Below are 25,733 nucleotides of genomic sequence, written 5' to 3'. Positions count from 1 at the left end.
TAGCCTACATAGAGCATTTCAAATTTGAGGCAGTTCGCTACATGTAGAACACTTTGTGAAGAAAAGTTGATTCAGGCAAGGGACAAGGGTAGAGCTAGAGTCTCTTTTGACTTGTTAGAAATCAGAAGGCTTCAGGCTGATGGTTCACCGGCAAAGAAACCTGATGGCACGAGCCTTGCTTTCCCTTCTTAAAAGCTCTTAGTCATGCTGCCCTGAAGCTACATAAATAACTCTCTTTTTGACTGGCCTCTAGTCACTGTAGTTAGCCCTCTGGAACAAAAAGCAGTTTTCTCTAAGGAAACACGGTGCTTCCATAGTATGGGTGGGAGCTCATCTTATCAGGCTCTAGAGCTAAAGGGAAACTTGACGTGAGTACTTGCCTCACGCTAAGGCCTGAGGAGCCCTGCTGAAGCGAAAGCGTGTTGCAGTTTGCATCAGCTCGTATTCGAAGTTCTGCTTTACTTTAACGTTTCTACACATTTCCAGACACCTAGGAACCTCGTGTGGGCACCCCATTGCCTACAAATACAGTGAGTAGCAGCAGGCTCCACTGCCCTTCAAAGAAACATCCAGGCCGTAAGCCTTTCCAAGTCACTCTATGTATTCAGAGACTAGGGCAATACACTGCACCCTTCCTTGGGAACGCTAGATGTCCTCAGCACACCAACAGCTCCAGGGATTCTGTTCTCTCACGTCCTACATGCCATGGAAGTCTGCCTCATTGTCCTCATTTGAGCTGCACTTAGCAACACAATCTGCTTCACCTCTGTTCTAGGAACTCACACCCAAGGACCCCATACCTACAGTAGAAACGAGGCTTGCATTCCTACTGCAACGAAACCACTGTTTCCTGTTACACTGCAGGATTTTGAATAGGCTAAGGACCGATAGCCTACTCAAAGTGTTCCAAGGATGAGTGAGTTCGCTACATGCAGAACACTTTGGGAAGTAATGTTGATTCAGGCAAGGGAACAGGGTGTAGCTAGAGTCTCTTTTGACTTGTTGGAAATCAGAAGGGTTTAGACTTCGTGTTCACCGCAAAAGATGACCTGATGGCACAAGCCTTGTTTCCCATATTAAAAGCTCTATTCGGGCTGCCCTGAAGCTACCTAAATACGTCTATTTCTGACTGGCCTCTAGTCACTGTAGTTACACTCTGGACGAAAAGGTTTCTCTAACGAAGCACGATGCTTCCATAGCATGGGTGGTAGCTCATCCCGTCAGGCTCTAGAGCTAAAGGGAAACTTGACGTCAGTACTTGCCTCACGCTAAGGCCTGAAGAGCCCTGCTGAAGCGAAAGCGTGTTGCAGTTTACATTAGCTCGTATTCGCAGTTCTGCTTTACTTTAACGTTTCTACGGTTTTCCAGACTCTTTGGACCCTCGTGTGGGCACCCCATTGCCTACCAATACAGTGAGTACCAGCAGGCCGTACTGCCCTTCTAAGAAACATCCAGGCCGTAAGCCTTTCCAAGTCCCTCTATGTGTTCAGAGAGTAGGGCAATACACTGCACCCTTCCTTGGGAAAGCTAGATGTCCTCAGCACACCAACAGCTCCAGGGATTCTGTTCTCTCACGTCCTACATGCCATGGAAGTCTGCCTCATTGTCCTCATTTGAGCTGCACTTAGCAACACAATCTGATTCGCCTTTCTTCTAGGAACTCACACTCAAGGACCCCATACCTACAGGAGAAAGGAGGCTTGCGTTCTTTCTGCAACCAAAGCACAGTTGTTCCTGTTACCCTGCAGGATTTTAGAATAGCCTAAGGACCGATAGCCTACATAGAGCATTTCAAATTTGAGGGAGTTCGCTACATGTAGAACACTTTGTGAAGAAAAGTTGATTCAGGCAAGGGACAAGGGTAGAGCTAGAGTCTCTTTTGACTTGTTAGAAATCAGAAGGCTTCAGGCTGATGGTTCACCGGCAAAGAAACCTGATGGCACGAGACTTGCTTTCCCTTCTTAAAAGCTCTTAGTCATGCTGCCCTGAAGCTACCTAAATAACTCTCTTTTTGACTGGCCTCTAGTCACTGTAGTTAGCCCTCTGGAACAAAAAGCAGTTTTCTCTAAGGAAACACGGTGCTTCCATAGTATGGGTGGGAGCTCATCTTATCAGGCTCTAGAGCTAAAGGGAAACTTGACGTGAGTACTTGCCTCACCCTAAGGCCTGAGGAGCCCTGCTGAAGCGAAAGCGTGTTGCAGTTTGCATCAGCTCGTATTCGAAGTTCTGCTTTACTTTAACGTTTCTACACATTTCCAGACACTTAGGAACCTCGTGTGGGCACCCCATTGCCTACAAATACAGTGAGTAGCAGCAGGCTCCACTGCCCTTCAAAGAAACATCCAGGCCGTAAGCCTTTCCAAGTCACTCTATGTATTCAGAGACTAGGGCAATACACTGCACCCTTCCTTGGGAACGCTAGATGTCCTCAGCACACCAACAGCTCCAGGGATTCTGTTCTCTCACGTCCTACATGCCATGGAAGTCTGCCTCATTGTCCTCATTTGAGCTGCACTTAGCAACACAATCTGCTTCACCTCTGTTCTAGGAACTCACACCCAAGGACCCCATACCTACAGTAGAAACGAGGCTTGCATTCCTACTGCAACGAAACCACTGTTTCCTGTTACACTGCAGGATTTTGAATAGGCTAAGGACCGATAGCCTACTCAAAGTGTTCCAAGGATGAGTGAGTTCGCTACATGCAGAACACTTTGGGAAGTAATGTTGATTCAGGCAAGGGAACAGGGTGTAGCTAGAGTCTCTTTTGACTTGTTGGAAATCAGAAGGGTTTAGACTTCGTGTTCACCGCAAAAGATGACCTGATGGCACAAGCCTTGTTTCCCATATTAAAAGCTCTATTCATGCTGCCCTGAAGCTACCTAAATACGTCTATTTCTGACTGGCCTCTAGTCACTGTAGTTACACTCTGGACGAAAAGGTTTCTCTAACGAAGCACGATGCTTCCATAGCATGGGTGGTAGCTCATCCCGTCAGGCTCTAGAGCTAAAGGGAAACTTGACGTCAGTACTTGCCTCACGCTAAGGCCTGAAGAGCCCTGCTGAAGCGAAAGCGTGTTGCAGTTTACATTAGCTCGTATTCGCAGTTCTGCTTTACTTTAACGTTTCTACGGTTTTCCAGACTCTTTGGACCCTCGTGTGGGCACCCCATTGCCTACCAATACAGTGAGTACCAGCAGGCCGTACTGCCCTTCTAAGAAACATCCAGGCCGTAAGCCTTTCCAAGTCCCTCTATGTGTTCAGAGAGTAGGGCAATACACTGCACCCTTCCTTGGGAAAGCTAGATGTCCTCAGCACACCAACAGCTCCAGGGATTCTGTTCTCTCACGTCCTACATGCCATGGAAGTCTGCCTCATTGTCCTCATTTGAGCTGCACTTAGCAACACAATCTGATTCGCCTTTCTTCTAGGAACTCACACTCAAGGACCCCATACCTACAGGAGAAAGGAGGCTTGCGTTCCTTCTGCAACCAAAGCACAGTTGTTCCTGTTACCCTGCAGGATTTTAGAATAGCCTAAGGACCGATAGCCTACATAGAGCATTTCAAATTTGAGGCAGTTCGCTACATGTAGAACACTTTGTGAAGAAAAGTTGATTCAGGCAAGGGACAAGGGTAGAGCTAGAGTCTCTTTTGACTTGTTAGAAATCAGAAGGCTTCAGGCTGATGGTTCACCGGCAAAGAAACCTGATGGCACGAGCCTTGCTTTCCCTTCTTAAAAGCTCTTAGTCATGCTGCCCTGAAGCTACCTAAATAACTCTCTTTTTGACTGGCCTCTAGTCACTGTAGTTAGCCCTCTGGAACAAAAAGCAGTTTTCTCTAAGGAAACACGGTGCTTCCATAGTATGGGTGGGAGCTCATCTTATCAGGCTCTAGAGCTAAAGGGAAACTTGACGTGAGTACTTGCCTCACGCTAAGGCCTGAGGAGCCCTGCTGAAGCGAAAGCGTGTTGCAGTTTGCATCAGCTCGTATTCGAAGTTCTGCTTTACTTTAACGTTTCTACACATTTCCAGACACCTAGGAACCTCGTGTGGGCACCCCATTGCCTACAAATACAGTGAGTAGCAGCAGGCTCCACTGCCCTTCAAAGAAACATCCAGGCCGTAAGCCTTTCCAAGTCACTCTATGTATTCAGAGACTAGGGCAATACACTGCACCCTTCCTTGGGAACGCTAGATGTCCTCAGCACACCAACAGCTCCAGGGATTCTGTTCTCTCACGTCCTACATGCCATGGAAGTCTGCCTCATTGTCCTCATTTGAGCTGCACTTAGCAACACAATCTGCTTCACCTCTGTTCTAGGAACTCACACCCAAGGACCCCATACCTACAGTAGAAACGAGGCTTGCATTCCTACTGCAACGAAACCACTGTTTCCTGTTACACTGCAGGATTTTGAATAGGCTAAGGACCGATAGCCTACTCAAAGTGTTCCAAGGATGAGTGAGTTCGCTACATGCAGAACACTTTGGGAAGTAATGTTGATTCAGGCAAGGGAACAGGGTGTAGCTAGAGTCTCTTTTGACTTGTTGGAAATCAGAAGGGTTTAGACTTCGTGTTCACCGCAAAAGATGACCTGATGGCACAAGCCTTGTTTCCCATATTAAAAGCTCTATTCAGGCTGCCCTGAAGCTACCTAAATACGTCTATTTCTGACTGGCCTCTAGTCACTGTAGTTACACTCTGGACGAAAAGGTTTCTCTAACGAAGCACGATGCTTCCATAGCATGGGTGGTAGCTCATCCCGTCAGGCTCTAGAGCTAAAGGGAAACTTGACGTCAGTACTTGCCTCACGCTAAGGCCTGAAGAGCCCTGCTGAAGCGAAAGCGTGTTGCAGTTTACATTAGCTCGTATTCGCAGTTCTGCTTTACTTTAACGTTTCTACGGTTTTCCAGACTCTTTGGACCCTCGTGTGGGCACCCCATTGCCTACCAATACAGTGAGTACCAGCAGGCCGTACTGCCCTTCTAAGAAACATCCAGGCCGTAAGCCTTTCCAAGTCCCTCTATGTGTTCAGAGAGTAGGGCAATACACTGCACCCTTCCTTGGGAAAGCTAGATGTCCTCAGCACACCAACAGCTCCAGGGATTCTGTTCTCTCACGTCCTACATGCCATGGAGTCTGCCTCATTGTCCGATTTTGAGCTGCTCTTAGAAACACAATCTGCTTCGCCTTTCTTCCAGGAACTCACACCCAAGGACCCCATACCTACAGTAGAAAGGAGGCTTGCATCCTACTGCAACGAAACCACAGTTTTCCTGTTACACTGCAGGATTTTACAATAGGCTTTAGCCTATTCTAGCCCGATAGCCTACATAGAGCATTTCAAATTTGAGGGAGTTCGCTACATGGAGAACACTTTGTGAAGAAAAGTTGATTCAGGCAAGGGACCAGGGTAGAGCTAGAGTCTCTTTTGACTTGTTAGAAATCAGAAGACTTCAGGCTGATTGTTCACCTGCAAAGAAGACCTGATGGCACAAGCCTTGCTTTCCCATATTAAAAGCTCTTAGTCATGCTGCCCTGAAGCTACCTAAATAACTCTCTTTTTGACTGGCCTCTAGTCACTGTAGTTAGCCCTCTGGAACAAAAAGCAGTTTTCTCTAAAGAAACACGGTGCTTCCATAGTATGGGTGGGAGCTCATCCCGGCAGGCTCTAGAGCTAAAGGGAAACTTGACGTGAGTACTTGCCTCACGCTAAGGCCTGAAAAGCCCTGCTGAAGCGAAAGCGTGTTGCAGTTTCCATTAGCTAGTATTCGCAGTTCTGCTTTACTTTAACGTTTCTCCGCTTTTCCAGACACTTAGGACCCTCGTGTGGGCACCCCATTGCCTACAAATACAGTGAGTAGCAGCAGGCTCCACTGCCCTTCAAAGAAACATCCAGGCCGTAAGCCTTTCCAAGTCACTCTATGTATTCAGAGACTAGGGCAATACACTGCACCCTTCCTTGGGAACGCTAGATGTCCTCAGCACACCAACAGCTCCAGGGATTCTGTTCTCTCACGTCCTACATGCCATGGAAGTCTGCCTCATTGTCCTCATTTGAGCTGCACTTAGCAACACAATCTGCTTCACCTCTGTTCTAGGAACTCACACCCAAGGACCCCATACCTACAGTAGAAACGAGGCTTGCATTCCTACTGCAACGAAACCACTGTTTCCTGTTACCCTGCAGGATTTTGAATAGGCTAAGGACCGATAGCCTACTCAAAGTGTTCCAAGGATGAGTTCGCTACATGCAGAACACTTTGGGAAGTAATGTTGATTCAGGCAAGGGAACAGGGTGTAGCTAGAGTCTCTTTTGACTTGTTGGAAATCAGAAGGGTTTAGACTTCGTGTTCACCGCAAAAGATGACCTGATGGCACAAGCCTTGTTTCCCATATTAAAAGCTCTATTCAGGCTGCCCTGAAGCTACCTAAATACGTCTATTTCTGACTGGCCTCTAGTCACTGTAGTTACACTCTGGACGAAAAGGTTTCTCTAACGAAGCACGATGCTTCCATAGCATGGGTGGTAGCTCATCCCGTCAGGCTCTAGAGCTAAAGGGAAACTTGACGTCAGTACTTGCCTCACGCTAAGGCCTGAAGAGCCCTGCTGAAGCGAAAGCGTGTTGCAGTTTACATTAGCTCGTATTCGCAGTTCTGCTTTACTTTAACGTTTCTACGGTTTTCCAGACTCTTTGGACCCTCGTGTGGGCACCCCATTGCCTACCAATACAGTGAGTACCAGCAGGCCGTACTGCCCTTCTAAGAAACATCCAGGCCGTAAGCCTTTCCAAGTCCCTCTATGTGTTCAGAGAGTAGGGCAATACACTGCACCCTTCCTTGGGAAAGCTAGATGTCCTCAGCACACCAACAGCTCCAGGGATTCTGTTCTCTCACGTCCTACATGCCATGGAGTCTGCCTCATTGTCCGATTTTGAGCTGCTCTTAGAAACACAATCTGCTTCGCCTTTCTTCCAGGAACTCACACCCAAGGACCCCATACCTACAGTAGAAAGGAGGCTTGCATCCTACTGCAACGAAACCACAGTTTTCCTGTTACACTGCAGGATTTTAGAATAGGCTTTAGCCTATTCTAGCCCAATAGCCTACATAGAGCATTTCAAATTTGAGGGAGTTCGCTACATGGAGAACACTTTGTGAAGAAAAGTTGATTCAGGCAAGGGACCAGGGTAGAGCTAGAGTCTCTTTTGACTTGTTAGAAATCAGAAGACTTCAGGCTGATTGTTCACCGGCAAAGAAGACCTGATGGCACAAGCCTTGCTTTCCCATATTAAAAGCTCTTAGTCATGCTGCCCTGAAGCTACCTAAATAACTCTCTTTTTGACTGGCCTCTAGTCACTGTAGTTAGCCCTCTGGAACAAAAAGCAGTTTTCTCTAAAGAAACACGGTGCTTCCATAGTATGGGTGGGAGCTCATCCTGTCAGGCTCTAGAGCTAAAGGGAAACTTGACGTGAGTACTTGCCTCACGCTAAGGCCTGAAAAGCCCTGCTGAAGCGAAAGCGTGTTGCAGTTTCCATTAGCTAGTATTCGCAGTTCTGCTTTACTTTAACGTTTCTCCGCTTTTCCAGACACTTAGGACCCTCGTGTGGGCACCCCACTGCCTACAAATACAGTGAGTACCAGCAGGTTCCACTGCCCTTCTAAGAAACTTCCAGGCCGTAAGTCTTTCCAAGTCACTCTGCATTCAGAGAGCAGGGCAATACACTGCACCCTTCCTTGGGAAAGCTAGATGTCCTCAGCACACCAACAGCTCCAGGGATTCTGTTCTCTCACGTCCTACATGCCATGGAAGTCTGCCTCATTGTCCTCATTTGAGCTGCACTTAGCAACACAATCTGATTCGCCTTTCTTCTAGGAACTCACACTCAAGGACCCCATACCTACAGGAGAAAGGAGGCTTGCGTTCCTTCTGCAACCAAAGCACAGTTGTTCCTGTTACCCTGCAGGATTTTAGAATAGCCTAAGGACCGATAGCCTACATAGAGCATTTCAAATTTGAGGCAGTTCGCTACATGTAGAACACTTTGTGAAGAAAAGTTGATTCAGGCAAGGGACAAGGGTAGAGCTAGAGTCTCTTTTGACTTGTTAGAAATCAGAAGGCTTCAGGCTGATGGTTCACCGGCAAAGAAACCTGATGGCACGAGCCTTGCTTTCCCTTCTTAAAAGCTCTTAGTCATGCTGCCCTGAAGCTACCTAAATAACTCTCTTTTTGACTGGCCTCTAGTCACTGTAGTTAGCCCTCTGGAACAAAAAGCAGTTTTCTCTAAGGAAACACGGTGCTTCCATAGTATGGGTGGGAGCTCATCTTATCAGGCTCTAGAGCTAAAGGGAAACTTGACGTGAGTACTTGCCTCACCCTAAGGCCTGAGGAGCCCTGCTGAAGCGAAAGCGTGTTGCAGTTTGCATCAGCTCGTATTCGAAGTTCTGCTTTACTTTAACGTTTCTACACATTTCCAGACACTTAGGAACCTCGTGTGGGCACCCCATTGCCTACAAATACAGTGAGTAGCAGCAGGCTCCACTGCCCTTCAAAGAAACATCCAGGCCGTAAGCCTTTCCAAGTCACTCTATGTATTCAGAGACTAGGGCAATACACTGCACCCTTCCTTGGGAACGCTAGATGTCCTCAGCACACCAACAGCTCCAGGGATTCTGTTCTCTCACGTCCTACATGCCATGGAAGTCTGCCTCATTGTCCTCATTTGAGCTGCACTTAGCAACACAATCTGCTTCACCTCTGTTCTAGGAACTCACACCCAAGGACCCCATACCTACAGTAGAAACGAGGCTTGCATTCCTACTGCAACGAAACCACTGTTTCCTGTTACACTGCAGGATTTTGAATAGGCTAAGGACCGATAGCCTACTCAAAGTGTTCCAAGGATGAGTGAGTTCGCTACATGCAGAACACTTTGGGAAGTAATGTTGATTCAGGCAAGGGAACAGGGTGTAGCTAGAGTCTCTTTTGACTTGTTGGAAATCAGAAGGGTTTAGACTTCGTGTTCACCGCAAAAGATGACCTGATGGCACAAGCCTTGTTTCCCATATTAAAAGCTCTATTCAGGCTGCCCTGAAGCTACCTAAATACGTCTATTTCTGACTGGCCTCTAGTCACTGTAGTTACACTCTGGACGAAAAGGTTTCTCTAACGAAGCACGATGCTTCCATAGCATGGGTGGTAGCTCATCCCGTCAGGCTCTAGAGCTAAAGGGAAACTTGACGTCAGTACTTGCCTCACGCTAAGGCCTGAAGAGCCCTGCTGAAGCGAAAGCGTGTTGCAGTTTACATTAGCTCGTATTCGCAGTTCTGCTTTACTTTAACGTTTCTACGGTTTTCCAGACTCTTTGGACCCTCGTGTGGGCACCCCATTGCCTACCAATACAGTGAGTACCAGCAGGCCGTACTGCCCTTCTAAGAAACATCCAGGCCGTAAGCCTTTCCAAGTCCCTCTATGTGTTCAGAGAGTAGGGCAATACACTGCACCCTTCCTTGGGAAAGCTAGATGTCCTCAGCACACCAACAGCTCCAGGGATTCTGTTCTCTCACGTCCTACATGCCATGGAGTCTGCCTCATTGTCCGATTTTGAGCTGCTCTTAGAAACACAATCTGCTTCGCCTTTCTTCCAGGAACTCACACCCAAGGACCCCATACCTACAGTAGAAAGGAGGCTTGCATCCTACTGCAACGAAACCACAGTTTTCCTGTTACACTGCAGGATTTTAGAATAGGCTTTAGCCTATTCTAGCCCGATAGCCTACATAGAGCATTTCAAATTTGAGGGAGTTCGCTATATGTAGAACACTTTGTGAAGAAAAGTTGATTCAGGCAAGGGACCAGGGTAGAGCTAGAGTCTCTTTTGACTTGTTAGAAATCAGAAGACTTCAGGCTGATTGTTCACCGGCAAAGAAGACCTGATGGCACAAGCCTTGCTTTCCCATATTAAAAGCTCTTAGTCATGCTGCCCTGAAGCTACCTAAATAACTCTCTTTTTGACTGGCCTCTAGTCACTGTAGTTAGCCCTCTGGAACAAAAAGCAGTTTTCTCTAAAGAAACACGGTGCTTCCATAGTATGGGTGGGAGCTCATCCTGTCAGGCTCTAGAGCTAAAGGGAAACTTGACGTGAGTACTTGCCTCACGCTAAGGCCTGAAAAGCCCTGCTGAAGCGAAAGCGTGTTGCAGTTTCCATTAGCTAGTATTCGCAGTTCTGCTTTACTTTAACGTTTCTCCGCTTTTCCAGACACTTAGGACCCTCGTGTGGGCACCCCACTGCCTACAAATACAGTGAGTACCAGCAGGTTCCACTGCCCTTCTAAGAAACTTCCAGGCCGTAAGTCTTTCCAAGTCACTCTGCATTCAGAGAGCAGGGCAATACACTGCACCCTTCCTTGGGAAAGCTAGATGTCCTCAGCACACCAACAGCTCCAGGGATTCTGTTCTCTCACGTCCTACATGCCATGGAAGTCTGCCTCATTGTCCTCATTTGAGCTGCACTTAGCAACACAATCTGATTCGCCTTTCTTCTAGGAACTCACACTCAAGGACCCCATACCTACAGGAGAAAGGAGGCTTGCGTTCCTTCTGCAACCAAAGCACAGTTTTTCCTGTTACCCTGCAGAATTTTAGAATAGCCTAAGGACCGATAGCCTACATAGAGCATTTCAAATTTGAGGCAGTTCGCTACATGTAGAACACTTTGTGAAGAAAAGTTGATTCAGGCAAGGGACAAGGGTAGAGCTAGAGTCTCTTTTGACTTGTTAGAAATCAGAAGGCTTCAGGCTGATGGTTCACCGGCAAAGAAACCTGATGGCACGAGCCTTGCTTTCCCTTCTTAAAAGCTCTTAGTCATGCTGCCCTGAAGCTACCTAAATAACTCTCTTTTTGACTGGCCTCTAGTCACTGTAGTTAGCCCTCTGGAACAAAAAGCAGTTTTCTCTAAGGAAACACGGTGCTTCCATAGTATGGGTGGGAGCTCATCTTATCAGGCTCTAGAGCTAAAGGGAAACTTGACGTGAGTACTTGCCTCACGCTAAGGCCTGAGGAGCCCTGCTGAAGCGAAAGCGTGTTGCAGTTTGCATCAGCTCGTATTCGAAGTTCTGCTTTACTTTAACGTTTCTACACATTTCCAGACACTTAGGAACCTCGTGTGGGCACCCCATTGCCTACAAATACAGTGAGTAGCAGCAGGCTCCACTGCCCTTCAAAGAAACATCCAGGCCGTAAGCCTTTCCAAGTCACTCTATGTATTCAGAGACTAGGGCAATACACTGCACCCTTCCTTGGGAACGCTAGATGTCCTCAGCACACCAACAGCTCCAGGGATTCTGTTCTCTCACGTCCTACATGCCATGGAAGTCTGCCTCATTGTCCTCATTTGAGCTGCACTTAGCAACACAATCTGCTTCACCTCTGTTCTAGGAACTCACACCCAAGGACCCCATACCTACAGTAGAAACGAGGCTTGCATTCCTACTGCAACGAAACCACTGTTTCCTGTTACACTGCAGGATTTTGAATAGGCTAAGGACCGATAGCCTACTCAAAGTGTTCCAAGGATGAGTGAGTTCGCTACATGCAGAACACTTTGGGAAGTAATGTTGATTCAGGCAAGGGAACAGGGTGTAGCTAGAGTCTCTTTTGACTTGTTGGAAATCAGAAGGGTTTAGACTTCGTGTTCACCGCAAAAGATGACCTGATGGCACAAGCCTTGTTTCCCATATTAAAAGCTCTATTCAGGCTGCCCTGAAGCTACCTAAATACGTCTATTTCTGACTGGCCTCTAGTCACTGTAGTTACACTCTGGACGAAAAGGTTTCTCTAACGAAGCACGATGCTTCCATAGCATGGGTGGTAGCTCATCCCGTCAGGCTCTAGAGCTAAAGGGAAACTTGACGTCAGTACTTGCCTCACGCTAAGGCCTGAAGAGCCCTGCTGAAGCGAAAGCGTGTTGCAGTTTACATTAGCTCGTATTCGCAGTTCTGCTTTACTTTAACGTTTCTACGGTTTTCCAGACTCTTTGGACCCTCGTGTGGGCACCCCATTGCCTACCAATACAGTGAGTACCAGCAGGCCGTACTGCCCTTCTAAGAAACATCCAGGCCGTAAGCCTTTCCAAGTCCCTCTATGTGTTCAGAGAGTAGGGCAATACACTGCACCCTTCCTTGGGAAAGCTAGATGTCCTCAGCACACCAACAGCTCCAGGGATTCTGTTCTCTCACGTCCTACATGCCATGGAGTCTGCCTCATTGTCCGATTTTGAGCTGCTCTTAGAAACACAATCTGCTTCGCCTTTCTTCCAGGAACTCACACCCAAGGACCCCATACCTACAGTAGAAAGGAGGCTTGCATCCTACTGCAACGAAACCACAGTTTTCCTGTTACACTGCAGGATTTTAGAATAGGCTTTAGCCTATTCTAGCCCGATAGCCTACATAGAGCATTTCAAATTTGAGGGAGTTCGCTATATGTAGAACACTTTGTGAAGAAAAGTTGATTCAGGCAAGGGACCAGGGTAGAGCTAGAGTCTCTTTTGACTTGTTAGAAATCAGAAGACTTCAGGCTGATTGTTCACCGGCAAAGAAGACCTGATGGCACAAGCCTTGCTTTCCCATATTAAAAGCTCTTAGTCATGCTGCCCTGAAGCTACCTAAATAACTCTCTTTTTGACTGGCCTCTAGTCACTGTAGTTAGCCCTCTGGAACAAAAAGCAGTTTTCTCTAAAGAAACACGGTGCTTCCATAGTATGGGTGGGAGCTCATCCTGTCAGGCTCTAGAGCTAAAGGGAAACTTGACGTGAGTACTTGCCTCACGCTAAGGCCTGAAAAGCCCTGCTGAAGCGAAAGCGTGTTGCAGTTTCCATTAGCTAGTATTCACAGTTCTGCTTTACTTTAACGTTTCTCCGCTTTTCCAGACACTTAGGACCCTCGTGTGGGCACCCCACTGCCTACAAATACAGTGAGTACCAGCAGGTTCCACTGCCCTTCTAAGAAACTTCCAGGCCGTAAGTCTTTCCAAGTCACTCTGCATTCAGAGAGCAGGGCAATACACTGCACCCTTCCTTGGGAAAGCTAGATGTCCTCAGCACACCAACAGCTCCAGGGATTCTGTTCTCTCACGTCCTACATGCCATGGAAGTCTGCCTCATTGTCCTCATTTGAGCTGCACTTAGCAACACAATCTGATTCGCCTTTCTTCTAGGAACTCACACTCAAGGACCCCATACCTACAGGAGAAAGGAGGCTTGCGTTCCTTCTGCAACCAAAGCACAGTTTTTCCTGTTACCCTGCAGAATTTTAGAATAGCCTAAGGACCGATAGCCTACATAGAGCATTTCAAATTTGAGGCAGTTCGCTACATGTAGAACACTTTGTGAAGAAAAGTTGATTCAGGCAAGGGACAAGGGTAGAGCTAGAGTCTCTTTTGACTTGTTAGAAATCAGAAGGCTTCAGGCTGATGGTTCACCGGCAAAGAAACCTGATGGCACGAGCCTTGCTTTCCCTTCTTAAAAGCTCTTAGTCATGCTGCCCTGAAGCTACCTAAATAACTCTCTTTTTGACTGGCCTCTAGTCACTGTAGTTAGCCCTCTGGAACAAAAAGCAGTTTTCTCTAAGGAAACACGGTGCTTCCATAGTATGGGTGGGAGCTCATCTTATCAGGCTCTAGAGCTAAAGGGAAACTTGACGTGAGTACTTGCCTCACGCTAAGGCCTGAGGAGCCCTGCTGAAGCGAAAGCGTGTTGCAGTTTGCATCAGCTCGTATTCGAAGTTCTGCTTTACTTTAACGTTTCTACACATTTCCAGACACTTAGGAACCTCGTGTGGGCACCCCATTGCCTACAAATACAGTGAGTAGCAGCAGGCTCCACTGCCCTTCAAAGAAACATCCAGGCCGTAAGCCTTTCCAAGTCACTCTATGTATTCAGAGACTAGGGCAATACACTGCACCCTTCCTTGGGAACGCTAGATGTCCTCAGCACACCAACAGCTCCAGGGATTCTGTTCTCTCACGTCCTACATGCCATGGAAGTCTGCCTCATTGTCCTCATTTGAGCTGCACTTAGCAACACAATCTGCTTCACCTCTGTTCTAGGAACTCACACCCAAGGACCCCATACCTACAGTAGAAACGAGGCTTGCATTCCTACTGCAACGAAACCACTGTTTCCTGTTACACTGCAGGATTTTGAATAGGCTAAGGACCGATAGCCTACTCAAAGTGTTCCAAGGATGAGTGAGTTCGCTACATGCAGAACACTTTGGGAAGTAATGTTGATTCAGGCAAGGGAACAGGGTGTAGCTAGAGTCTCTTTTGACTTGTTGGAAATCAGAAGGGTTTAGACTTCGTGTTCACCGCAAAAGATGACCTGATGGCACAAGCCTTGTTTCCCATATTAAAAGCTCTATTCAGGCTGCCCTGAAGCTACCTAAATACGTCTATTTCTGACTGGCCTCTAGTCACTGTAGTTACACTCTGGACGAAAAGGTTTCTCTAACGAAGCACGATGCTTCCATAGCATGGGTGGTAGCTCATCCCGTCAGGCTCTAGAGCTAAAGGGAAACTTGACGTCAGTACTTGCCTCACGCTAAGGCCTGAAGAGCCCTGCTGAAGCGAAAGCGTGTTGCAGTTTACATTAGCTCGTATTCGCAGTTCTGCTTTACTTTAACGTTTCTACGGTTTTCCAGACTCTTTGGACCCTCGTGTGGGCACCCCATTGCCTACCAATACAGTGAGTACCAGCAGGCCGTACTGCCCTTCTAAGAAACATCCAGGCCGTAAGCCTTTCCAAGTCCCTCTATGTGTTCAGAGAGTAGGGCAATACACTGCACCCTTCCTTGGGAAAGCTAGATGTCCTCAGCACACCAACAGCTCCAGGGATTCTGTTCTCTCACGTCCTACATGCCATGGAGTCTGCCTCATTGTCCGATTTTGAGCTGCTCTTAGAAACACAATCTGCTTCGCCTTTCTTCCAGGAACTCACACCCAAGGACCCCATACCTACAGTAGAAAGGAGGCTTGCATCCTACTGCAACGAAACCACAGTTTTCCTGTTACACTGCAGGATTTTAGAATAGGCTTTAGCCTATTCTAGCCCGATAGCCTACATAGAGCATTTCAAATTTGAGGGAGTTCGCTATATGTAGAACACTTTGTGAAGAAAAGTTGATTCAGGCAAGGGACCAGGGTAGAGCTAGAGTCTCTTTTGACTTGTTAGAAATCAGAAGACTTCAGGCTGATTGTTCACCGGCAAAGAAGACCTGATGGCACAAGCCTTGCTTTCCCATATTAAAAGCTCTTAGTCATGCTGCCCTGAAGCTACCTAAATAACTCTCTTTTTGACTGGCCTCTAGTCACTGTAGTTAGCCCTCTGGAACAAAAAGCAGTTTTCTCTAAAGAAACACGGTGCTTCCATAGTATGGGTGGGAGCTCATCCTGTCAGGCTCTAGAGCTAAAGGGAAACTTGACGTGAGTACTTGCCTCACGCTAAGGCCTGAAAAGCCCTGCTGAAGCGAAAGCGTGTTGCAGTTTCCATTAGCTAGTATTCGCAGTTCTGCTTTACTTTAACGTTTCTCCGCTTTTCCAGACACTTAGGACCCTCGTGTGGGCACCCCACTGCCTACAAATACAGTGAGTACCAGCAGGTTCCACTGCCCTTCTAAGAAACTTCCAGGCCGTAAGTCTTTCCAAGTCACTCTGCATTCAGAGAGCAGGGCAATACACTGCACCCTTCCTTGGGAAAGCTAGATGTCCTCAGCACACCAACAGCTCCAGGGATTCTGTTCTCTCACGTCCTACATGCCATGGAAGTCTGCCTCATTGTCCTCATTTGAGCTGCACTTAGCAACACAATCTGATTCGCCTTTCTTCTAGGAACTCACACTCAAGGACCCCGTACCTACAGGAGAAAGGAGGCTTGCGTTCTTTCTGCAACCAAAGCACAGTTGTTCCTGTTACCCTGCAGGATTTTAGAATAGCCTAAGGACCGATAGCCTACATAGAGCATTTCAAATTTGAGGCAGTTCGCTACATGTAGAACACTTTGTGAAGAAAAGTTGATTCAGGCAAGGGACAAGGGTAGAGCTAGAGTCTCTTTTGACTTGTTAGAAATCAGAAGGCTTCAGGCTGATGGTTCACCGGCAAAGAAACCTGATGGCACGAGACTTGCTTTCCCTTCTTAAAAGCTCTTAGTCATGCTGCCCTGAAGCTACCTAAATAACTCTCTTTTTGACTGGCCTCTAGTCACTGTAGTTAGCCCTCTGGAACAAAAAGCAGTTTTCTCTAAGGAAACACGGTGCTTCCATAGTATGGGTGGGAGCTCATCTTATCAGGCTCTAGAGCTAAAGGGAAACTTGACGTGAGTACTTGCCTCACCCTAAGGCCTGAGGAGCCCTGCTGAAGCGAAAGCGTGTTGCAGTTTGCATCAGCTCGTATTCGAAGTTCTGCTTTACTTTAACGTTTCTACACATTTCCAGACACTTAGGAACCTCGTGTGGGCACCCCATTGCCTACAAATACAGTGAGTAGCAGCAGGCTCCACTGCCCTTCAAAGAAACATCCAGGCCGTAAGCCTTTCCAAGTCACTCTATGTATTCAGAGACTAGGGCAATACACTGCACCCTTCCTTGGGAACGCTAGATGTCCTCAGCACACCAACAGCTCCAGGGATTCTGTTCTCTCACGTCCTACATGCCATGGAAGTCTGCCTCATTGTCCTCATTTGAGCTGCACTTAGCAACACAATCTGCTTCACCTCTGTTCTAGGAACTCACACCCAAGGACCCCATACCTACAGTAGAAACGAGGCTTGCATTCCTACTGCAACGAAACCACTGTTTCCTGTTACACTGCAGGATTTTGAATAGGCTAAGGACCGATAGCCTACTCAAAGTGTTCCAAGGATGAGTGAGTTCGCTACATGCAGAACACTTTGGGAAGTAATGTTGATTCAGGCAAGGGAACAGGGTGTAGCTAGAGTCTCTTTTGACTTGTTGGAAATCAGAAGGGTTTAGACTTCGTGTTCACCGCAAAAGATGACCTGATGGCACAAGCCTTGTTTCCCATATTAAAAGCTCTATTCATGCTGCCCTGAAGCTACCTAAATACGTCTATTTCTGACTGGCCTCTAGTCACTGTAGTTACACTCTGGACGAAAAGGTTTCTCTAACGAAGCACGATGCTTCCATAGCATGGGTGGTAGCTCATCCCGTCAGGCTCTAGAGCTAAAGGGAAACTTGACGTCAGTACTTGCCTCACGCTAAGGCCTGAAGAGCCCTGCTGAAGCGAAAGCGTGTTGCAGTTTACATTAGCTCGTATTCGCAGTTCTGCTTTACTTTAACGTTTCTACGGTTTTCCAGACTCTTTGGACCCTCGTGTGGGCACCCCATTGCCTACCAATACAGTGAGTACCAGCAGGCCGTACTGCCCTTCTAAGAAACATCCAGGCCGTAAGCCTTTCCAAGTCCCTCTATGTGTTCAGAGAGTAGGGCAATACACTGCACCCTTCCTTGGGAAAGCTAGATGTCCTCAGCACACCAACAGCTCCAGGGATTCTGTTCTCTCACGTCCTACATGCCATGGAGTCTGCCTCATTGTCCGATTTTGAGCTGCTCTTAGAAACACAATCTGCTTCGCCTTTCTTCCAGGAACTCACACCCAAGGACCCCATACCTACAGGAGAAAGGAGGCTTGCATCCTACTGCAACGAAACCACAGTTTTCCTGTTACACTGCAGGATTTTAGAATAGGCTTTAGCCTATTCTAGCCCGATAGCCTACATAGAGCATTTCAAATTTGAGGGAGTTCGCTATATGTAGAACACTTTGTGAAGAAAAGTTGATTCAGGCAAGGGACCAGGGTAGAGCTAGAGTCTCTTTTGACTTGTTAGAAATCAGAAGACTTCAGGCTGATTGTTCACCGGCAAAGAAGACCTGATGGCACAAGCCTTGCTTTCCCATATTAAAAGCTCTTAGTCATGCTGCCCTGAAGCTACCTAAATAACTCTCTTTTTGACTGGCCTCTAGTCACTGTAGTTAGCCCTCTGGAACAAAAAGCAGTTTTCTCTAAAGAAACACGGTGCTTCCATAGTATGGGTGGGAGCTCATCCTGTCAGGCTCTAGAGCTAAAGGGAAACTTGACGTGAGTACTTGCCTCACGCTAAGGCCTGAAAAGCCCTGCTGAAGCGAAAGCGTGTTGCAGTTTCCATTAGCTAGTATTCGCAGTTCTGCTTTACTTTAACGTTTCTCCGCTTTTCCAGACACTTAGGACCCTCGTGTGGGCACCCCACTGCCTACAAATACAGTGAGTACCAGCAGGTTCCACTGCCCTTCTAAGAAACTTCCAGGCCGTAAGTCTTTCCAAGTCACTCTGCATTCAGAGAGCAGGGCAATACACTGCACCCTTCCTTGGGAAAGCTAGATGTCCTCAGCACACCAACAGCTCCAGGGATTCTGTTCTCTCACGTCCTACATGCCATGGAAGTCTGCCTCATTGTCCTCATTTGAGCTGCACTTAGCAACACAATCTGATTCGCCTTTCTTCTAGGAACTCACACTCAAGGACCCCATACCTACAGGAGAAAGGAGGCTTGCGTTCTTTCTGCAACCAAAGCACAGTTGTTCCTGTTACCCTGCAGGATTTTAGAATAGCCTAAGGACCGATAGCCTACATAGAGCATTTCAAATTTGAGGCAGTTCGCTACATGTAGAACACTTTGTGAAGAAAAGTTGATTCAGGCAAGGGACAAGGGTAGAGCTAGAGTCTCTTTTGACTTGTTAGAAATCAGAAGGCTTCAGGCTGATGGTTCACCGGCAAAGAAACCTGATGGCACGAGCCTTGCTTTCCCTTCTTAAAAGCTCTTAGTCATGCTGCCCTGAAGCTACCTAAATAACTCTCTTTTTGACTGGCCTCTAGTCACTGTAGTTAGCCCTCTGGAACAAAAAGCAGTTTTCTCTAAGGAAACACGGTGCTTCCATAGTATGGGTGGGAGCTCATCTTATCAGGCTCTAGAGCTAAAGGGAAACTTGACGTGAGTACTTGCCTCACCCTAAGGCCTGAGGAGCCCTGCTGAAGCGAAAGCGTGTTGCAGTTTGCATCAGCTCGTATTCGAAGTTCTGCTTTACTTTAACGTTTCTACACATTTCCAGACACTTAGGAACCTCGTGTGGGCACCCCATTGCCTACAAATACAGTGAGTAGCAGCAGGCTCCACTGCCCTTCAAAGAAACATCCAGGCCGTAAGCCTTTCCAAGTCACTCTATGTATTCAGAGACTAGGGCAATACACTGCACCCTTCCTTGGGAACGCTAGATGTCCTCAGCACACCAACAGCTCCAGGGATTCTGTTCTCTCACGTCCTACATGCCATGGAAGTCTGCCTCATTGTCCTCATTTGAGCTGCACTTAGCAACACAATCTGCTTCACCTCTGTTCTAGGAACTCACCCAAGGACCCCATACCTACAGTAGAAACGAGGCTTGCATTCCTACTGCAACGAAACCACTGTTTCCTGTTACACTGCAGGATTTTGAATAGGCTAAGGACCGATAGCCTACTCAAAGTGTTCCAAGGATGAGTGAGTTCGCTACATGCAGAACACTTTGGGAAGTAATGTTGATTCAGGCAAGGGAACAGGGTGTAGCTAGAGTCTCTTTTGACTTGTTGGAAATCAGAAGGGTTTAGACTTCGTGTTCACCGCAAAAGATGACCTGATGGCACAAGCCTTGTTTCCCATATTAAAAGCTCTATTCAGGCTGCCCTGAAGCTACCTAAATACGTCTATTTCTGACTGGCCTCTAGTCACTGTAGTTACACTCTGGACGAAAAGGTTTCTCTAACGAAGCACGATGCTTCCATAGCATGGGTGGTAGCTCATCCCGTCAGGCTCTAGAGCTAAAGGGAAACTTGACGTCAGTACTTGCCTCACGCTAAGGCCTGAAGAGCCCTGCTGAAGCGAAAGCGTGTTGCAGTTTACATTAGCTCGTATTCGCAGTTCTGCTTTACTTTAACGTTTCTACACATTTCCAGACACCTAGGAACCTCGTGTGGGCACCCCATTGCCTACAAATACAGTGAGTAGCAGCAGGCTCCACTGCCCTTCAAAGAAACATCCAGGCCGTAAGCCTTTCCAAGTCACTCTATGTATTCAGAGACTAGGGCAATACACTGCACCCTTCCTTGGGAACGCTAGATGTCCTCAGCACACCAACAGCTCCAGGGATTCTGTTCTCTCACGTCCTACATGCCATGGAAGTCTGCCTCATTGTCCTCATTTGAGCTGCACTTAGCAACACAATCTGCTTCACCTCTGTTCTAGGAACTCACACCCAAGGACCCCATACCTACAGTAGAAACGAGGCTTGCATTCCTACTGCAACGAAACCACTGTTTCCTGTTACCCTGCAGGATTTTGAATAGGCTAAGGACCGATAGCCTACTCAAAGTGTTCCAAGGATGAGTGAGTTCGCTACATGCAGAACACTTTGGGAAGTAATGTTGATTCAGGCAAGGGAACAGGGTGTAGCTAGAGTCTCTTTTGACTTGTTGGAAATCAGAAGGGTTTAGACTTCGTGTTCACCGCAAAAGATGACCTGATGGCACAAGCCTTGTTTCCCATATTAAAAGCTCTATTCAGGCTGCCCTGAAGCTACCTAAATACGTCTATTTCTGACTGGCCTCTAGTCACTGTAGTTACACTCTGGACGAAAAGGTTTCTCTAACGAAGCACGATGCTTCCATAGCATGGGTGGTAGCTCATCCCGTCAGGCTCTAGAGCTAAAGGGAAACTTGACGTCAGTACTTGCCTCACGCTAAGGCCTGAAGAGCCCTGCTGAAGCGAAAGCGTGTTGCAGTTTACATTAGCTCGTATTCGCAGTTCTGCTTTACTTTAACGTTTCTACGGTTTTCCAGACTCTTTGGACCCTCGTGTGGGCACCCCATTGCCTACCAATACAGTGAGTACCAGCAGGCCGTACTGCCCTTCTAAGAAACATCCAGGCCGTAAGCCTTTCCAAGTCCCTCTATGTGTTCAGAGAGTAGGGCAATACACTGCACCCTTCCTTGGGAAAGCTAGATGTCCTCAGCACACCAACAGCTCCAGGGATTCTGTTCTCTCACGTCCTACATGCCATGGAGTCTGCCTCATTGTCCGATTTTGAGCTGCTCTTAGAAACACAATCTGCTTCGCCTTTCTTCCAGGAACTCACACCCAAGGACCCCATACCTACAGTAGAAAGGAGGCTTGCATCCTACTGCAACGAAACCACAGTTTTCCTGTTACACTGCAGGATTTTACAATAGGCTTTAGCCTATTCTAGCCCGATAGCCTACATAGAGCATTTCAAATTTGAGGGAGTTCGCTATATGTAGAACACTTTGTGAAGAAAAGTTGATTCAGGCAAGGGACCAGGGTAGAGCTAGAGTCTCTTTTGACTTGTTAGAAATCAGAAGACTTCAGGCTGATTGTTCACCGGCAAAGAAGACCTGATGGCACAAGCCTTGCTTTCCCATATTAAAAGCTCTTAGTCATGCTGCCCTGAAGCTACCTAAATAACTCTCTTTTTGACTGGCCTCTAGTCACTGTAGTTAGCCCTCTGGAACAAAAAGCAGTTTTCTCTAAAGAAACACGGTGCTTCCATAGTATGGGTGGGAGCTCATCCTGTCAGGCTCTAGAGCTAAAGGGAAACTTGACGTGAGTACTTGCCTCACGCTAAGGCCTGAAAAGCCCTGCTGAAGCGAAAGCGTGTTGCAGTTTCCATTAGCTAGTATTCGCAGTTCTGCTTTACTTTAACGTTTCTCCGCTTTTCCAGACACTTAGGACCCTCGTGTGGGCACCCCACTGCCTACAAATACAGTGAGTACCAGCAGGTTCCACTGCCCTTCTAAGAAACTTCCAGGCCGTAAGTCTTTCCAAGTCACTCTGCATTCAGAGAGCAGGGCAATACACTGCACCCTTCCTTGGGAAAGCTAGATGTCCTCAGCACACCAACAGCTCCAGGGATTCTGTTCTCTCACGTCCTACATGCCATGGAAGTCTGCCTCATTGTCCTCATTTGAGCTGCACTTAGCAACACAATCTGATTCGCCTTTCTTCTAGGAACTCACACTCAAGGACCCCATACCTACAGGAGAAAGGAGGCTTGCGTTCTTTCTGCAACCAAAGCACAGTTGTTCCTGTTACCCTGCAGGATTTTAGAATAGCCTAAGGACCGATAGCCTACATAGAGCATTTCAAATTTGAGGCAGTTCGCTACATGTAGAACACTTTGTGAAGAAAAGTTGATTCAGGCAAGGGACAAGGGTAGAGCTAGAGTCTCTTTTGACTTGTTAGAAATCAGAAGGCTTCAGGCTGATGGTTCACCGGCAAAGAAACCTGATGGCACGAGACTTGCTTTCCCTTCTTAAAAGCTCTTAGTCATGCTGCCCTGAAGCTACCTAAATAACTCTCTTTTTGACTGGCCTCTAGTCACTGTAGTTAGCCCTCTGGAACAAAAAGCAGTTTTCTCTAAGGAAACACGGTGCTTCCATAGTATGGGTGGGAGCTCATCTTATCAGGCTCTAGAGCTAAAGGGAAACTTGACGTGAGTACTTGCCTCACCCTAAGGCCTGAGGAGCCCTGCTGAAGCGAAAGCGTGTTGCAGTTTGCATCAGCTCGTATTCGAAGTTCTGCTTTACTTTAACGTTTCTACACATTTCCAGACACTTAGGAACCTCGTGTGGGCACCCCATTGCCTACAAATACAGTGAGTAGCAGCAGGCTCCACTGCCCTTCAAAGAAACATCCAGGCCGTAAGCCTTTCCAAGTCACTCTATGTATTCAGAGACTAGGGCAATACACTGCACCCTTCCTTGGGAACGCTAGATGTCCTCAGCACACCAACAGCTCCAGGGATTCTGTTCTCTCACGTCCTACATGCCATGGAAGTCTGCCTCATTGTCCTCATTTGAGCTGCACTTAGCAACACAATCTGCTTCACCTCTGTTCTAGGAACTCACACCCAAGGACCCCATACCTACAGTAGAAACGAGGCTTGCATTCCTACTGCAACGAAACCACTGTTTCCTGTTACACTGCAGGATTTTGAATAGGCTAAGGACCGATAGCCTACTCAAAGTGTTCCAAGGATGAGTGAGTTCGCTACATGCAGAACACTTTGGGAAGTAATGTTGATTCAGGCAAGGGAACAGGGTGTAGCTAGAGTCTCTTTTGACTTGTTGGAAATCAGAAGGGTTTAGACTTCGTGTTCACCGCAAAAGATGACCTGATGGCACAAGCCTTGTTTCCCATATTAAAAGCTCTATTCAGGCTGCCCTGAAGCTACCTAAATACGTCTATTTCTGACTGGCCTCTAGTCACTGTAGTTACACTCTGGACGAAAAGGTTTCTCTAACGAAGCACGATGCTTCCATAGCATGGGTGGTAGCTCATCCCGTCAGGCTCTAGAGCTAAAGGGAAACTTGACGTCAGTACTTGCCTCACGCTAAGGCCTGAAGAGCCCTGCTGAAGCGAAAGCGTGTTGCAGTTTACATTAGCTCGTATTCGCAGTTCTGCTTTACTTTAACGTTTCTACGGTTTTCCAGACTCTTTGGACCCTCGTGTGGGCACCCCATTGCCTACCAATACAGTGAGTACCAGCAGGCCGTACTGCCCTTCTAAGAAACATCCAGGCCGTAAGCCTTTCCAAGTCCCTCTATGTGTTCAGAGAGTAGGGCAATACACTGCACCCTTCCTTGGGAAAGCTAGATGTCCTCAGCACACCAACAGCTCCAGGGATTCTGTTCTCTCACGTCCTACATGCCATGGAGTCTGCCTCATTGTCCGATTTTGAGCTGCTCTTAGAAACACAATCTGCTTCGCCTTTCTTCCAGGAACTCACACCCAAGGACCCCATACCTACAGGAGAAAGGAGGCTTGCATCCTACTGCAACGAAACCACAGTTTTCCTGTTACACTGCAGGATTTTAGAATAGGCTTTAGCCTATTCTAGCCCGATAGCCTACATAGAGCATTTCAAATTTGAGGGAGTTCGCTATATGTAGAACACTTTGTGAAGAAAAGTTGATTCAGGCAAGGGACCAGGGTAGAGCTAGAGTCTCTTTTGACTTGTTAGAAATCAGAAGACTTCAGGCTGATTGTTCACCGGCAAAGAAGACCTGATGGCACAAGCCTTGCTTTCCCATATTAAAAGCTCTTAGTCATGCTGCCCTGAAGCTACCTAAATAACTCTCTTTTTGACTGGCCTCTAGTCACTGTAGTTAGCCCTCTGGAACAAAAAGCAGTTTTCTCTAAAGAAACACGGTGCTTCCATAGTATGGGTGGGAGCTCATCCTGTCAGGCTCTAGAGCTAAAGGGAAACTTGACGTGAGTACTTGCCTCACGCTAAGGCCTGAAAAGCCCTGCTGAAGCGAAAGCGTGTTGCAGTTTCCATTAGCTAGTATTCGCAGTTCTGCTTTACTTTAACGTTTCTCCGCTTTTCCAGACACTTAGGACCCTCGTGTGGGCACCCCACTGCCTACAAATACAGTGAGTACCAGCAGGTTCCACTGCCCTTCTAAGAAACTTCCAGGCCGTAAGTCTTTCCAAGTCACTCTGCATTCAGAGAGCAGGGCAATACACTGCACCCTTCCTTGGGAAAGCTAGATGTCCTCAGCACACCAACAGCTCCAGGGATTCTGTTCTCTCACGTCCTACATGCCATGGAAGTCTGCCTCATTGTCCTCATTTGAGCTGCACTTAGCAACACAATCTGATTCGCCTTTCTTCTAGGAACTCACACTCAAGGACCCCATACCTACAGGAGAAAGGAGGCTTGCGTTCTTTCTGCAACCAAAGCACAGTTGTTCCTGTTACCCTGCAGGATTTTAGAATAGCCTAAGGACCGATAGCCTACATAGAGCATTTCAAATTTGAGGCAGTTCGCTACATGTAGAACACTTTGTGAAGAAAAGTTGATTCAGGCAAGGGACAAGGGTAGAGCTAGAGTCTCTTTTGACTTGTTAGAAATCAGAAGGCTTCAGGCTGATGGTTCACCGGCAAAGAAACCTGATGGCACGAGCCTTGCTTTCCCTTCTTAAAAGCTCTTAGTCATGCTGCCCTGAAGCTACCTAAATAACTCTCTTTTTGACTGGCCTCTAGTCACTGTAGTTAGCCCTCTGGAACAAAAAGCAGTTTTCTCTAAGGAAACACGGTGCTTCCATAGTATGGGTGGGAGCTCATCTTATCAGGCTCTAGAGCTAAAGGGAAACTTGACGTGAGTACTTGCCTCACCCTAAGGCCTGAGGAGCCCTGCTGAAGCGAAAGCGTGTTGCAGTTTGCATCAGCTCGTATTCGAAGTTCTGCTTTACTTTAACGTTTCTACACATTTCCAGACACTTAGGAACCTCGTGTGGGCACCCCATTGCCTACAAATACAGTGAGTAGCAGCAGGCTCCACTGCCCTTCAAAGAAACATCCAGGCCGTAAGCCTTTCCAAGTCACTCTGTATTCAGAGACTAGGGCAATACACTGCACCCTTCCTTGGGAACGCTAGATGTCCTCAGCACACCAACAGCTCCAGGGATTCTGTTCTCTCACGTCCTACATGCCATGGAAGTCTGCCTCATTGTCCTCATTTGAGCTGCACTTAGCAACACAATCTGCTTCACCTCTGTTCTAGGAACTCACACCCAAGGACCCCATACCTACAGTAGAAACGAGGCTTGCATTCCTACTGCAACGAAACC

The sequence above is a fragment of the Eubalaena glacialis genome, chromosome 20 (assembly GCF_028564815.1).
Source record: "Eubalaena glacialis isolate mEubGla1 chromosome 20, mEubGla1.1.hap2.+ XY, whole genome shotgun sequence".
Lineage (NCBI taxonomy): Eukaryota > Metazoa > Chordata > Mammalia > Artiodactyla > Balaenidae > Eubalaena > Eubalaena glacialis.
The sequence above is the reverse complement of the archived record's forward strand: the minus strand, read 5'-3'. Positions refer to the sequence as shown.